The following is a 15928-nucleotide window of genomic DNA, read 5'->3' on the forward strand; positions in this document are numbered from 1 at the left end:
AGTAGTTTCACTGATCAATCGAACAGCCAACTGGCCGCAATCGATTCGTGGCTGATGCTCGAGTGCTTAGGTGAGATATGTACATACATATGTATATACTGTATGTAGTGTGGTGTGTTGAGTGAGTAGGTGGTGAGTGGGTCAATAAGGCTGCTAAATAAAGGTGAGACAATATTTATTTTGTATATTTAATAAAAAAAAAAGTAGTTTAGTTACTGTGTCTAACAAATATTCTAATTTTGAACTGTATATTTTGTTTAAATAATTTTTTTACTTGGTATTTTATTATAGAAAAACTTTACAATTCTAATTTTTACTAATTTTTTTTAATATAATATTTTATTGTAGGAAAATTTTACAATTTTATGTTAACAAATTTAATTATTTAAATCAATTACTTTGTCAAAAACCGAAATCGTTTTAAATTCAATTATTTTTGTTGCAAAATTTTAGCTATTAAAATTAACAAACAATAATTTTTTAATTTTTTTTTTTCATTTTAAAAACAAAATTTTAAAATTATTCGTGTCTTCTTTATATTAATTTCTCTTCACTCACTACTTTTGCAGAAAAAATTTAAGCTTTTATTTTCTTCTTTTCATATTTTTAACTTAGCCAATGCTTTCTCAAAGCACATCGCTAACTTTAATCTCCTTTGGTCGTAAAACTAGGAGTACATTTCTTGTTAGTTGCGTGTGAAGTGGAAAATCCGGGTATTACCAGCATTTATCTGACAGAAGAGCGAACGCTTCAAATGATTTTTTACTGCACAACGTCAAGCGAGAAATAAGAATGTGTGGAGAAAGTGAAAAAAATATAAAAAACAGCCAAACCAATAGCTGAGGGTATAAGAAACTAGCAGGAAGTTAAAAAAAATCATAAATTTTAGCTAAAAATAAGTCTTTAGTATGTAGAAAAGACGGTTTGAAATTGAGTGTCCCTGGTAACGAGCTGAAGGCACTAATTATTTTTTTATATAATAATTTCTTATGCAATTTCTAGTTCGCAGAGGAGATCTTAAATGTAAAATGCGTAAATTACTTATACATAATTATTAGATTCAAGTTTCTTCCACAACGAATGGAAATAAAATGAAAATCGATTAGTCGATAATAAATAATGAATAGACAATTTTAAACAAATGGATGAATTAATGATAATAATATATTTTCTTCAGATTACTCGATACTTTTGACGATTATAAAATAATCGATAACAAAATTATCGATTATAATTAAGTTAAAATAAAATAGAAATTTTTGTATGTTATGGTATGGATGGTATGATAATAATTGATACTTAAGTCGATTAAAAATTAATCTTTTGGCAAAAATTATCGAAATTTATCGATTATTAATAATAAAGTTGAAAAAAAAGAAGTTTTTGAAAATAATATTTTAATAATAATTAGATGTTTAGTATCGTATTAATTGATATTTTGGAAAAATTATCGAAATTTATCGATTATGAATAACAAAATTAGCATAAAAAATGAAAAATTTCAAATAAATATATTAATAATAACAAATATTTTAGCCGATTATATAATAATCCTTTGGAAACAATTATCGAAATTTATCGATTAACAAAAAAATTTTGCATAAAAAGATAATTTTTTGAAATTAATACTTTTATTAATAATTTGGTACTTCGTATTAATTCATATTTTAGTCGATTATAAATTAATCGTTTGCAAAAAAAATTTAGAAATTTATCGATCGCAATAAATAAAGTTAGCATAAGAATGTTTTTCGTGATACTTTCCTTTAAATAGTTAGCGAAACAATATATCGTTATCGATATCAGTAACAACTTGGGAAAAAAATCCTTTAATAGATCATTTCAATAAAGCAAATGAAACTTGTATTGATTAATGAAGCTCATTAATCGATAAATAAACTCAATTTTCATTGAGAAAAAGTTTTCGATATTAGAAGACTAATGCAGGTAAACTTAAAAATCCGAAAATATCGATGTTTTTATTGAAAAAAATCGAAGTTAGAATAAGAAATTAAAAAACGTTATGAAAAATATCGATATTTGAAGTGAAATGAATTCAAACAATTCATTTATAATGAAATTACTGTAGACACGTTTCGATTGCTGATATATAAAAATATTTATTATTTTATCGATACAAAATACTCTGGTCTGATGATAAATGAATGCAAATTTATACAGAAAACTAAAATTGGGAATCGCGGAAAAATTGTATTTAAATTCTGATAAGGATCTAGGAAGCTCGCCGCGCATAAACATTTTTCAGGTCTGTCTAGTGAGGACAGAAACAGAAATTACTTAAGAAGAATATCGAATTTTCAAGACAATGACTATCGAAATTTTTTGATTATTGTTCCATAAAATATTATCCATGTTTATCGATTGTTGATTATATATAAAAAACTTTAGAATCAGAAAACTGGAAAAAAATTGCAATCGAAAAAATTATCGATTGTGGGTCTATAAAACATTATCGATATTTATCGATTTTATTTATCGATTGTTGGTCTATAACACATTATCGATATTTATCGATTGTGGATTATACACAAAATCATTATAAATTAAGAAAAAAATAACTATCAAGATTTATCGATTGTTAGTCTATAAAACATTATCGATATTTAACGATTGTTGATAATTAATAATATTAGAATAATAATTGCAGAAAAAAGAAGATATACGAGAAATTATTAGTCTGTTGTCGGCAGTAAACAACTGTAATAGAATCGAATTTGTATTTGAGTAATCATCACAATTGCTTTCTATCACTTTATTCGCTCTGACCTCTCCGCTATACAGTTTAAATCAATGCTGATTGTCAGAATTTTAAATATTATTATATAACAGCTCTAAAGCTTCCAATTACAGTATATCATATACACTTTGCGATACAATATTTTTCAAAAATTATGCTCTACTCCCACTACCCTTCTCTTTCCTTCTTGTATACTTGTATACAAGCCATAAAAAATACTGAGAACACTGGCTGCTATCATATCGCACATAATCTGAAGTGCGTCTTCAGCTCAGACTGTCAAGTAGACAAGCAACCATCAGCGCGGCCATTCTTGCAGCCCACGAGTGTGTGCTTATGCCACTGCAGCGCTTGTTGTTGTCGGTTGCATAGCCAACTTTGCGAGCTCACGAGCTCTCGACTAAAACTTGTCTACGAGATAAATCGCCTGATTACTTCCACCGGAAATCAACTCACAAATAGAAAAGGACATAGACAGCGGCGCTGCACAGGCACGTAGCCCACCGAACTGTGCGGCTGGCATAGACAAGTCGGTCGGTCGCATTTTGTTAGCGCATTTATTTATTTATAAACTCGCGCTACACATCCGTCCAACAGGTTTGTGTGCGTTTTTTGTTGTTTGTGGTCGAGGCGCAGCAACAGCTCGGCGCTCAGTAGCGTCTTAACTCGATTTGTGCGCGTCTCAACGAGCTAAGAGATAACTCGCCTAGTCGTGCCATTGCCATTTAATGTGACAATAATGTGCAGCGAAAGGGAAACAAAAAGGCATTCCAAATGGCAGTGACAGTTGAAAATGAGCAATAACGGCGTTTTTGCGGGCACTGGAGTCCATTACATAAGTCTAGTGAGTGGCGGCATACCCAAAAAGCGAACGTCACGGAAATGAGGTAATGCGCTAATGAAAATAAATTCGTTATGCGCGTGAAGTACGTGGCGCGAACGTGAAACTGACATTTAGACGAGGAAAGAAACTTAAAATAATATCTTTAAACCGAACGGAAATGAAGACAAACTTTGTAATGACAGCTTGTCGGGGATTAAAGAAAGTAGTGGTCAGTGTCATGCGAGCTTTTTATATAACTATTAGTGCTGCAGCTGTAAAAGTATGGCAGTAAAGAAGGGTGGACATTTCTCAGTACTTAATCCTTTAGACACGTGGAGAGAGGAAAAACAACGCACAGATCCCTCAGGATATATATTATTGGATATCTCAATAGGGTCCAACTAAAAAAAGTTTAGAAGCAAGCGAACAGATTGTAAGAATGTTGGATCTTGCACTTGAACAAAACTTTCAGATCAAACAAAGTTACACCGAACCCACCAAAATCTCAACTGAGTTTCAACTAAAAGTTGTACTGGAAACGTAGACTTTCTTCTAAAAATAACTTTGTGGCTGACACAATTTAGAATATCTTCTTTCTTCTTAGAAACAGCCTTCATACAAGAGAAAGCAACTGGAGAAACGGCAACAACCGGGTTAGGATCTTCAGGTCGATTGAAGAAAAGAAGTCTGGGATAGTTGGGGTCAAATTAACGGTACTTAAGCAATCCGATTGATGACTAAAAAAAACAAACGGGGGAACACGATTTATGGACTGGAAACTAGCATATTAGAACATTCGAAATAGATCCGGATGTTAATGCTCAAATAGCTCTATCCAACTGTCTTCCACGAACAATGAAATATTAAAAAACAATTGAAGAAATCAAACAACAAATGACTGTGCTTTTACTTAGTGAGAAGATTCCAGCGGCGGCTGTCCTTCACGTTTGTACGCTCTAACGAGAGCGATAGGCATGTTGCTCCCCTCGGAGGTATCTAACTTGCAGTAAGCGCTTACTTGAGCATATATTTCACCACTTCGTGGCCACCAGCTCGTAATTCTGTGGTTCTATCCATAGGATCGATGTTTTCTTGAAATTGAGAGTCTCGAACAAGTTGGGCATACACGGTTGTCGATAGATCCGTTCCATCCATGGAATGATGCTTTCTTGAAACCGAGACTCTTGAGCAGGTAAGGCATACTCGATTATCGACAGTCCCGTTTAAGTGGGATTCGATTAGGGAGTGCTAACAGTATGAGACCAAAATCTTATTATTCAAGTGAGGTTCTGGTACAGAGATACACATATTTTTTTTATAAAAGATGTGTAACTTTTAGAACCCTTTAATCCATGGTCCAAATGGCGGCCTGAACTAAGTTTATTACATATATGTCTTATAAAAGAGTTCCCAGATGACCCTAAACATCGAGATTGACAAATCCTGAAAGACCAACTTTTGAGCAACGCTTTTTTCTTCCTTTCGATATGGTCAAGAAAGAACATTTACTAACAATACCGTTATATACTGCATTTAAACTGACTTCGTTTTTTAAGATTTAAGGTTTTTACCAGCTAGGATTTCTAAAAGCTATGTATATAAGACTAAAAAATATAAAAATATTATAGGTCCATATAAAGAAATATTTATGAGTCTTTTCTTTGTTTTTATTTACAGAATCATCTCTAACTGTCAGTTCAGAACACTGGAACGGCAACTCTCAGTAACTTCAAGCGACAGGTAAGCGGACTATTATATAATTTTGATATTCGTAAACACAAGATATGAAAATGAAGTAACTTAGAGCACCCCAAGGTCAAAAGCGTTCATAATAATAGGCTGATGGTCCGAACTCGGTACTAAAACCCCTTTCAAAATCGTTTCAATTAACCTTTAACTCACTTTCCTGCCAACGAATGACTTCCCTATTTGCTCACGAATGATGCAAATCTGTTTGCAATTTACTATGCTCCGGCAAGACTCTGGGCTAAGGTTGTTGTAGGGAAAAAATTTATGCGCAACATGCGGCTTAAAAGTAGCAACAGGCCAGCAAACAAATATGCAATCAGGGCACCTGCCAAAGCTGCGTCAACCAGGCGCACACACTACAAAAAGAAAGAAGAAAAGAAAAAGAAACCGAAATTTGCATGTTGAAAAAAGTAGTGGAAGGCTTAGAGCAAGAAATGAAGGTGAAATTGAGAATTAGTGGTTGCGCTGGGATGACGACGTGCCACTAAACAAACAGCTGACGAAAAAAATCGAGATGAAAGGCCAATGAGTTTCCGTGCATTCTTCTAGAGAGTTCACCTTTTGCTCCCTCGTCGCTATTTGTAAGCACGTAGACCGGGCGCAGTTTTGTAGAATGCTAAATTACAGCACATTTTTCAACGAGAAAACAAAAAAGGAGTAGAAAAATAGTAGCAAGCGGTAAGGTGGAGTGAGAACGAGACGAAGGAGCTGAAGAAACTGAAAATAAGGTACGCAAGGCTGGCGAAAGAAAGGAAGCTGTGAATGCAGCAAAACGGCGCAACGAAATGATGAATAACGGGTCACAGGAGAAATATAGCCGACTAAATGGGCTATAAGGAAGGGTAGAAAAATGCGCTGCTGTCCTTAAACTGCACACAAACAGAAGGTAGCTGTGGTCCAGTAATGGAGAAGAACGTGCAGTACAAAGGGAGCAGAAAGGAATGAAGCATAAAAATATTAAAAGTGCTTGGAAATATGTGGGTCGATTAAATATGAATGAAGTAAAGAATAATAAAAATATTTTTCAAATGGAAAGAATTTAAAAATAATGAGTTAAGAGAAAAGTAAAATAATAGTGTGAAAAACGTAAGAAAAAATATAAATGAAATAAGCGCATGCAAGCTTCTTGAGTTCAAGAATTCGGCAAATTAATGACTGTGCTCATAATAATTATATACGAGGTATGACAATTAAGTAATGAGACTGATTCCATAAAAACCGTATATTTGAAAATTATTCTACAACTCTGCCATCCCCTTCAAAGTAGTCCCCTTGGGCAGCTATACAGCGATTCCAGCGCGTTTTCCATGCTTCGTAACATTTCTGGAACGCTTCGACTGGGATGTCCGCGAGTACCCTCGTCACGGCCGCCTGCATGTCCGTAATCGACTCAAAATGGGTTCCTTTGACCACCGATTTTGTTTTAGGAAACAAAAAAAGTCACAGGGTGACATGTCGGGCAAATAAGGCGGCTGTTGCAACACGGCGATCCCTTTAGAGGCCAAATACTGGGACACGCTGAGGGCGGTGTGGCACGGCGCGTTGTCGTGATGAAGGATCCAGTTACGAGCGATATCTGGGCGCAACCTGTTCACTCGTTTTCTCTATGGTGCATATATCAATGGAGAGGGGAGGGATGCCGGAAAGAGAGAACGGGAATTTCAAGGTCACAGGTTTACCACAAGCGCGGCAATAAAATCAGTCTCATTACTTAATTGACAAACCTCGTAATCAAATAAATCATGTAATTTCTAGTAATTCCGGCTTTTTATATAAGCGTGACCATAAAGTTTTTAAGAGAAGTATGATTGAAGTGGTGGTGCCCTCAATCTTGGATCGACAGCTATTTCCATTTTTGATAGGGAAGTGGAAGTTAGTCTATCGACTAATCCTATATGAGAAATGGCTTTAATGACCACTTTTATTGGAATACTCGTATTAAGATTGGGACATTCTGCATCCCTATCTTGTGCGACTATTTCAAGATCCAGACTTTTATTGGCCAATTTGGGTTAAGGTTAAAATTCAATTTCCAGAGAGTTGTCCGGATTTGGATCGCCAGTTTTACAAAATTATAAAGATCTATTTCTTTAAGTTTCTTCTTTATAAATGCCATAGTTCCCAACTAATTTCTTCAGTATCCAACAGTTGGCTAAATATATATTATGGAACTCTCTGTTTCTTAGAAGATTCCAAACATCTCAAAAGAACTTCTTTATTTCATTTTCAAAAAACAGTTGGTATAATAGGGAGTTGGAATAAGTTCCAGCTTGAATCCAAAGTCTTACATTATAGTAAGATTTTGAGTACTACACAGTCTTCGAAGTATTCAGATCATAGTTTTTTTGCTTATTCGCATAGGCTTCGCTATTTAACCACAATTAAACGGCCATTATCGTGCTTTCTAATCATATCAGGGCAGAAGAAGAGAAATAATATAAAAGTTGTCGCGAATAAATCGAGGTCTGAAGTATTTAAAGCTCTCATATAGCTTGAAGGATGGAATATACTGCGACTGTAGGTGACTGAGATTTCAAAACAAAATATTAATCGATGATATTTTCAAAAAAAAGATCACTAAAATCGAAAAGTGGGCGTCTTTTAGGTAAAAAGAATCTACATCACTGCGTAAAAAACACCTTATATGGATACAAGTATAAAAAACCTACCTTAAGATCGAACTGGGAATCACTGGAGATCACTGGGAGTTCAAAATAAAAAACTTCATCGATGATATTTTCAAAAACAGATTAGAAAAATCTAAGAGTGATCGCGGTTTTGTTAGAAAAGACTGTCAGAATTTAGATTGCTGTGTACGTAGTACTTTATATGAATGAAAGTATGAAAAATCTACCTTAGCGATCTGAAATAACGCGATCCCTCAGATTTGTCCGAAACGTTCTTCTGAAGAGAAGTCTGTATGAGATTTTTGGGAATGCCATAAGCGTAGAAAGCATATATGATTCTATCACGAAGGAGACACATGCTTACCAAAATCAATATATTTTCTGGGACATATGTATATAAACCGTCGAAGACTGAGGCGTATATGATATAATATTTTTCTAACGATAAATCTACATTGGCAGCCGATTTCTTAAACCTCGCATAAAATTCATAAGAAATTCAGCGATGTCGTAGAGCTCATAAGCAGCTGCATATTTCGGATTAATAAAGGCGATACATCTCCAATAGTACCTAAAGAGAACTTCACTAGAAATGCTGTCATTTCTGGATCTTAACCGATCTTTGGAAGACTTCATCTTTGAAATTTAAAACAAAATTTACATTTTTTCCAAAAATAAAAAATCTTATTCTCACATCAAACTATCCTCGAATTGTAAACACTTGCATATTTATTTTTCTCCATTTTTTTTGAACACACGCTAAAGACCTGCACGGCCACTTGTCGATCGCCTCGAATGCCAGGCCGTATGCAAACCAAATTTAAAAGCTTTTTGCGTAAATACGCAGCACACACGAGTGCATGTACACACGGGTGCATGTACACACGACTCACAAGCACGAATGTGCATATTAGTCGCTGAGTATAAGGCATTTGTTGATTTGAATTTGTATTTTTTTATCTTTTTTTAAACAAGCCGCTGCTTGTGTCTCACATTCATCTGTCTATCGGCCTTTGTGTGCAAGTCAATTAACTTCTCGGGCAGCTGGCCGATTGGGCATAGCAGTGCCATGCACACGAATGTGCGCCAATGCCATTTTATGGCACGACAATAGTGATTTCCGAAAAAAATTTTGCTTGGAATTTGTGCATTTCCAAAGAATTTTAATTTTCGAAATTGTTTCTGTTGATATTTGAGCTCTTTGCAGCTTGATGTGATTGCAAATGCAGTTGAGCTATTGAAAGCTGCAGCATACGCATTGAAGTGCTCTGCAGATATATGCTGACGACAGAAAATTCGACAATGACAACAACAAAGTTTATGAAAAATTTTCAATGGGCTTAAGTGCCTGCACTTTACTTATGGTTCTGAAAACAAGAAAATTATTAATTAATTTTTGGCATGCCATACAAGAATTTGATCTCGATCGTTAAGTAGATTAAATCTGTTTCCGAAATAGTCGTCCAAAATGATTTCCCCATGCTAATGTGATCCAAAACCCGCAGAATTTTGCTAAGACTAGCTTGAAAATATCAGCTGTATCACAAATATAAGAGAAAAAGGCATCAGACTCAGACTCGGGTCCACTAAAGACCTTTCGGCTATGAACCTAGTATTTTAAGTTTATGGCAAAGCCAAGAGCATTAAATGACGTGAATATAGTAATTTTTAACCGAATAGAAGAAAGTACACGTTACTAAAAGTTAAAAAGCTTTGAAGACCGAATGAAAGCACATATTACTGGAAGCTAGAAATTTTCAAAAATCGAATTTGTTGCAAAAACATAACATAAATATATATTTCCCCCTCTACTCCACTAGTCAAGCGCTCATTTTGAGTGGTTTCATCAACCACAAGCGCATTTTTGATTTGCTTATTTATACATACAAAATTTCGGTTATGCTTTTTTTCAGCACGAGCCATAAAATTTGATGTGTTTCCAAATACATTTTCATATGTATTGATAGGTATTTAAATATTGATTTTGAAGATTACTTTCAATGCACGAACCAAAAAGAAAAAAACGAATAAATCTACCGCGCTTTTTGGCATATTGACTTATTTACACAACTATTTGAAAAACTCACACTGAATGAACGACTGATGCGCCGTTGAAGGTCAATGTGCTCATAAACGAGACACAAGTATTGGTAAAGTGCGTGAAGAGATTTATTTGTGGCTGTTCAAAAAAGCGCTATTTGGTATCGAAAGGGGGAAATGCCTTATTTAAGATTAAAGAATCTTGAAGCATAAGTTCTCTTTTGATAGCCTCAAGCTCAAATATCCGTCAAACGTCATCTTGGAGAAAAATAAATTGCGACTATCCCCTACATTAACCAGGTGTTTCACAAGTTCAAAAGCTTAATTTTTGAGGATAAAGTCAGAAAATTGCTTCAACTTTGAGCAATAACAGATTTTAGGACTAGTAGTCTAACTATCAATGTATGGAGAATTTTCCTTGTCTATAGTATGTATATTGATTATTACCCACATTAACCAGGTGTTCCACAAGTTCAATAGCTTAACTTTTGAAGATACAGTCAAAAATGTGCTTAAATTTTAAATAAAAGCATACTTCAGGATTAGTAGTCTGAATATCAGTGTATGTAGTAACTATGTATTGACTATTGCCCCAAAAACCCGGCGTTCCACAAGTTCAAAAACTTAACTTTTGAAGATACATTCAGAAAGTAACTTACATTTTGGACTAAAACAGATGTTAGTAGTCTAAATATCAATGTATGGAGAATTTTCCCTACCTATATATTGATTATTGCCCACAATACCTAAGTGTTCCACAAGTTCAATAACTCAATTTTTTAAGATACAGTCGGAAAGTTGCTTCAATTTTGCGCAAAAACATATTTCAGGATTACATAGTAGTCTAACTATCAATAAATCGAGAATTTGTCGTACCTATATATTGATTATTGCTTACAATAAAAGGTGTTCCACAAGTTCAATAGCTTAATTTTTGAAGATGTAAACAGAAAGTTGCTTAAACTTTGAGGGAAAACAGATTTTAGGGTTAGTAGTCTATGTATAAAGAGTTTTTCTTCTCTATATATCGATTACTGCCTACATTAACCAGGTGTTCCACAAGTTCAATAGCTCAATTTTTTAAGATACAGTCGTAAAGTTGCCTAAATTTTGAGCAAAACCATATAAACTCGTACTATACTTCAGGATTAATAGTCTAACTATCAATAAATCGAGAAGTTATCGTATCTATATATAGATTATTGTCTACAATAAAAGGTGTTCCACAAGTTCAATAGCTTAATTTTTGAAGATACAGTGACAAAGTTGCTTAAATTGTCAGCAAAAACAGATTTTGGCGTTAGTAGCTCGAGAAAGAAACACTTGGAAAAGTACTTGGGCGAATAGGTCCTACAGCTTATTCATCGGAAGTATTTTCCTTTGAAAGTAGTGCCGCTAAACTAAGAGTTTGACTTTTTCATATTTCTGAGAACTTTGTGACCGATTTGCATAGCATAAATATACGCTTAATGGACGCATAAATAATGGAAATAAAAGTTGAATGAAACTGAGCAGGAAACAGCAAAGTTTTCGCATGCGACACTGGCGCCTAGAAGTTGTCAAACGCGTATAAACAACAAACAGCAAGATGTAATGAATATTTTTATGAGTAAATGCCTGAAGTACAACAACTATTTATATCTGCGTGTTTTTTGTTTTTGTTTTTTTTTTTTGAAATGTCTGTGGGTGTATGCACATGCTTCATTTGAATATTTCATAGCAGTTTGCAGTGGACCACCTTTAGTCTCTTGAGGGCGGAGGAGCATAGCATAAAGCAGCATGTTTGCGACAAAGTCACGAATTTTGCAAAGCTGTCGCCGCTACTGCAAGCAGCCAAAGGAGAAACACAGCGCGACTTGTGTACACTTTTATTATTCATAAGACAAGCGAACACGCCAAACGCGACGCGGCAAACGTACACCAGCAGCGCTTGAAGTGAAAGTGAATAAAGTGGAGAGAGAGTGTTTGAAGGACAGAGCACGCACTTCCGGCTGAATATGTAGGTGGGTGAGAGGTCGAAACTGTTACGGGTGCAGGCCAGCATGGAAGATTATGAAGGCAGGTATGCAGTGGCGGCCTTTTTTGGCTGGTCAAGCAGTCGAAGATATTGCGGAAATACTGGGAGCAGGTGTTTTTTATGTTCTTGTTGTTGTTAGAGTATAGCGCACGAAATCAAATAGTGAAATTTCATACCAAACTTGTAACGGAAGATTGCAAACGGCCGTCTGACGATGATGCTTTAAAACGGAGAGTAAAGAGTGAAGCGCAAGAGTTGTGGAAAGTTTCGCTTGACGACACAAATTCAATGAGAGTTTACGCACGCACATTGTATGACGACGGCTAACGGTATGCTGGCGAGCAAACAAAAGTTAAGAGCTCTACGCTTGAGTGATTTACATAGTGAGTGACTGTATAGTGAGCGAATGTGCGGAATATGCGGGGCGTGTGGTGAGTATGAATGAGATGAGCTCGACGCAACGGTGTGTGAATTTTGAAGTTTGAACAGGATGAAAGCCTCGGCAGACACAGAGAAATTTAGACAATTATTTGCGAAATGATAGGCGAAATGACACTGACGACTTCTGACAAGTTGGCTTCACGTTGTATTCTGCAAATATTTGCGCGTGCAATTGTTTGTGCATTTCGTATTCGTATTCCTACGTCCATTCATAATGATAAGTGATCTTTGTTGATAGCACTAATGAAGATGCGCACAATGTGGAAGTGGCTATAAGTTATAATGAATGGCAAGTGAAGTGGAAATTTGACTTGACATGGCGAGGGGCTGGCGAACAAATTGGTAGAGTTAAGGAAATAAAACATACAATTGATATTTATAATAGATTAAAAAAGCCAGAAAATGAATAATAGATTAGACATGTTTGCAGAGTTTATGAAAAGGACACAAACAAGCGGTAAAAGGTAGACAAAGCCAATAAGAAAGGTCGAGTTATTGATGAAAGATGATAGAGATACGGTTTTACTGAAGAAAATTATAGAATAAATGAAATGCAGGAAGCAGAGACATTTCTGTTGTTGCTTTGGTATGCTGGTTTTATCAATAAATATTTTTTATATTGACTTAGTGGACTTCAAACGAGCTGCTGGTCTTAGCTAGGTACCAAAGGACGCCTTACAAGTAAAAGAGTATAGATACTGGGTGATAAAGGTTTAAAAGGAAAGTCTCAGTAGCTTCATTCTAAACGAGCCAGACCACCAGTGAGCTGCTGGTCTTAGTTAGTAGGTCTAGGGGCTCGAAGATCCACTCCTTCCTGGTAAATGACTTTATTTGCTGGCTTAATAACCTTTAACCGGCTGCTGGTCTATCTGTAAGGATTAAGGTTTATAAGGAAATTCTCGTTAAGCTTCATTATATATAAGCCAGACCACCTAAAACCGGGTCTTTTTAATGTATCCGAAATTATAAGCAGGTTTAATAACACAGTTAGAGCATAGGGTGAGTTGAAGGCTTCAAAAATTTTCTTTATACAGAAAATAATCTTTAAGCAGGTAGAGAATTACAAAAGTATGTCCGAAACGAATAAAATATCTCGTTGAAGTAAGTTTTTTAAACATCAAAAGAAAAAAATTCGACGGATAAGCTGAGTGAGACTTCGGAACGTTGGTATGTCTTTGGTTGGTATGGTTCTTCTTACATAAAATATTCTTTAAATAAGTGGAGAATTACAAAAGTATGTCTTAAGCGAATAAAATATCACATAAATGTAACTTTTTGGAATATAAAATGCAATAAATTCGACGAAAAGATGAAAAAAATGTCTTTCCCGGACAGTTAGAGCAGTTTTGTACACCCTTAAAGCCTTCAATTAGACATTTTAGAGAAACAAATATGATTTTAAGCGCTTTCTTCTGAACCTCTCATCCACTTAAATAACCCATTTATCTATTTGTAAGAATTTCGTGTGTTTTTCTTCTACTCCAAACAAATATAAGGAGCTCATCAGCCAAATCCGAGCATTAGCAGCCACTACATATGAGTACATTTCGGGAGCACTCACACATATTTATGATAAAATAAATCTATGCATGCATCTACTTAGAAAACCATAAGCTTATCTTTATGTGTGCGCCAGCGATTTGTAACGGCATGTATGTATATCAAAGCAAAGTACCGTTGGCTAGCAAAAGCAGCGTGTGTAGCTTATAAGACGCTGGACAAAAATAAAAGAAAGCAAGGTGGGTAGGAGATTAGTAGACACGATACGAATAAAGAGCACTTGTGTGTGAGTGTGCGTGTGTGCGCGCAGACTTTGTGTATATTAACATGCTTTTGAGATACGATTTGTGCCACATAAATTTACCGAGACGAGTGTGTGCTTAGCCGTGAGCGGACGATTAAGGATACAAAAGGGTGTGTTGGTGTGCGAATGTATGTACGTGCTTAGTTATGTATATTTATAATAATATAGAAATTTATTAGCGTGCATTTAGGCGCATTTGAGCAATTTGTCGCTTATGGCAGTTGAGCAATAAAACATTTTTCTTTTATAACGGAGTATGAAAATTTATGACCATTTATTTACATATGAGGAATTATTTAAGGTGAATGTGCAAAAAACAACAAAAATAAAGAAATTTATATTTAAAAATTAAAAAATAATATTATTAAAAATTAAAAAAAAATAATATTTTTTAGTGTAATTGAAGGTTGAAAATTAATAAAAAAAAATAGTTTTGAGAAAACTATAAAAATAATTTAAAAAAAATATCTGTTTCATATTTTCTTAGATTTTTAACTGTTTTTATAGTTTTCTTAAAAAATCCAAGTATTAAAAAAATTAAGCAATTTCAAATAGTTTTAAGGAAAATTATTATTTTCGCCTCATCTTAAGTTGTTTGAAACAATATTAGCAAGAAATATGTTTTAGAAATCTACTGAAGAAAAAAACTATTGCCTTTTTTAATTTTTCAAAAAATATGAAATTAATCACAAAAAAATTATAAATAAAAATAAAGGTATCTTTCAATTAAAAAAATTTAATAAATTGCGAAAATCGCTATGGTAAATTTTTTTTGAAAAATATTTACTTAAAAAATATTATTTTTCTCCTCACCGTACTTTTTAAAAATAATTTTGAAAAATAATAAGAAGCAACTAGCTTTAGAAAATCACAATGAAAACAGAATTATTACTAATACATAGTTTTTTAATTTTAAGAGACAAAAAAAAAATTTAATAAAATTCTAAATAAATAATTATTTTTTTCAAAACGATTAAAATTTACCATACCACACATTTTTAAAATGTTAATTCTATTAGTTCAACAGTTTCCACTTCTAAGATATCATAATTAAAACAAAAAACTCGAATAAAAAACGGAGCGCCTAATTATAGGCTGCAGCGCTAGCAGCTGCTCATTAATTTACTCAAGAATGTAGAAAAAACACATAGACCGGTATATATTAGTGCCAGTTTGCCAACTAATTAAGTGTTTTTGCCTTTCCACACGCACATTTTTGAGCCAATAAATCCGAATGCCTTCCCCTGAGCAAGAACTCCCTATGGACTGCGCACACCTTTCAACGAAAACTTGACCAAATCGTTCATAAATTACACATTTTCCTTGTCGACGATAGCAACCCAACTCAATTTTCATGTTTCGCATGGCTAATCAGCGCCTGAAGCAACTTACGCCTAAAAGTATGTGCGAATTAGCATGCAATTAAGCTGCTTAGCGGCATGGTAACGTCTAGTTGGGCAGCGGCTTTTGTTACATAACGCGCGTTTGTGGTGAACACTCATTTTTATGCTTGCCTTGTGCCTACTTTTAAGTGCCTTCACGCACTAACGCCTAAATGTATGCTACACATGCTACGGCTTGCATGTTTTACACTTGCGTGCATGTAATTAATAATGTTATGCCATACATAACAAATAGGCGCTGATATTTCATCCGGATATTCGTGCTG

The 15928-nt window shown here is 34.5% G+C and overlaps 1 protein-coding gene across 1 annotated transcript in view; it reads left to right on the plus strand.

Annotated features, from left to right (window-relative positions):
* The window catches only part of LOC105232238 (voltage-dependent T-type calcium channel subunit alpha-1G), a 227316-nt gene that overhangs the window by 28199 nt on the left and 183189 nt on the right, over window positions 1-15928 (plus strand). Inside the window, exon 2 of the mRNA XM_049454459.1 lies at window positions 5259-5321. The gene's annotated coding sequence lies outside the window, so the exon portion shown is untranslated. The remainder of the gene's footprint in view (window positions 1-5258; window positions 5322-15928) is intronic.

Source organism: Bactrocera dorsalis, chromosome 4 (assembly GCF_023373825.1).
Source record: "Bactrocera dorsalis isolate Fly_Bdor chromosome 4, ASM2337382v1, whole genome shotgun sequence".
In the NCBI taxonomy this organism is placed as follows: Eukaryota; Metazoa; Arthropoda; class Insecta; order Diptera; family Tephritidae; genus Bactrocera; species Bactrocera dorsalis.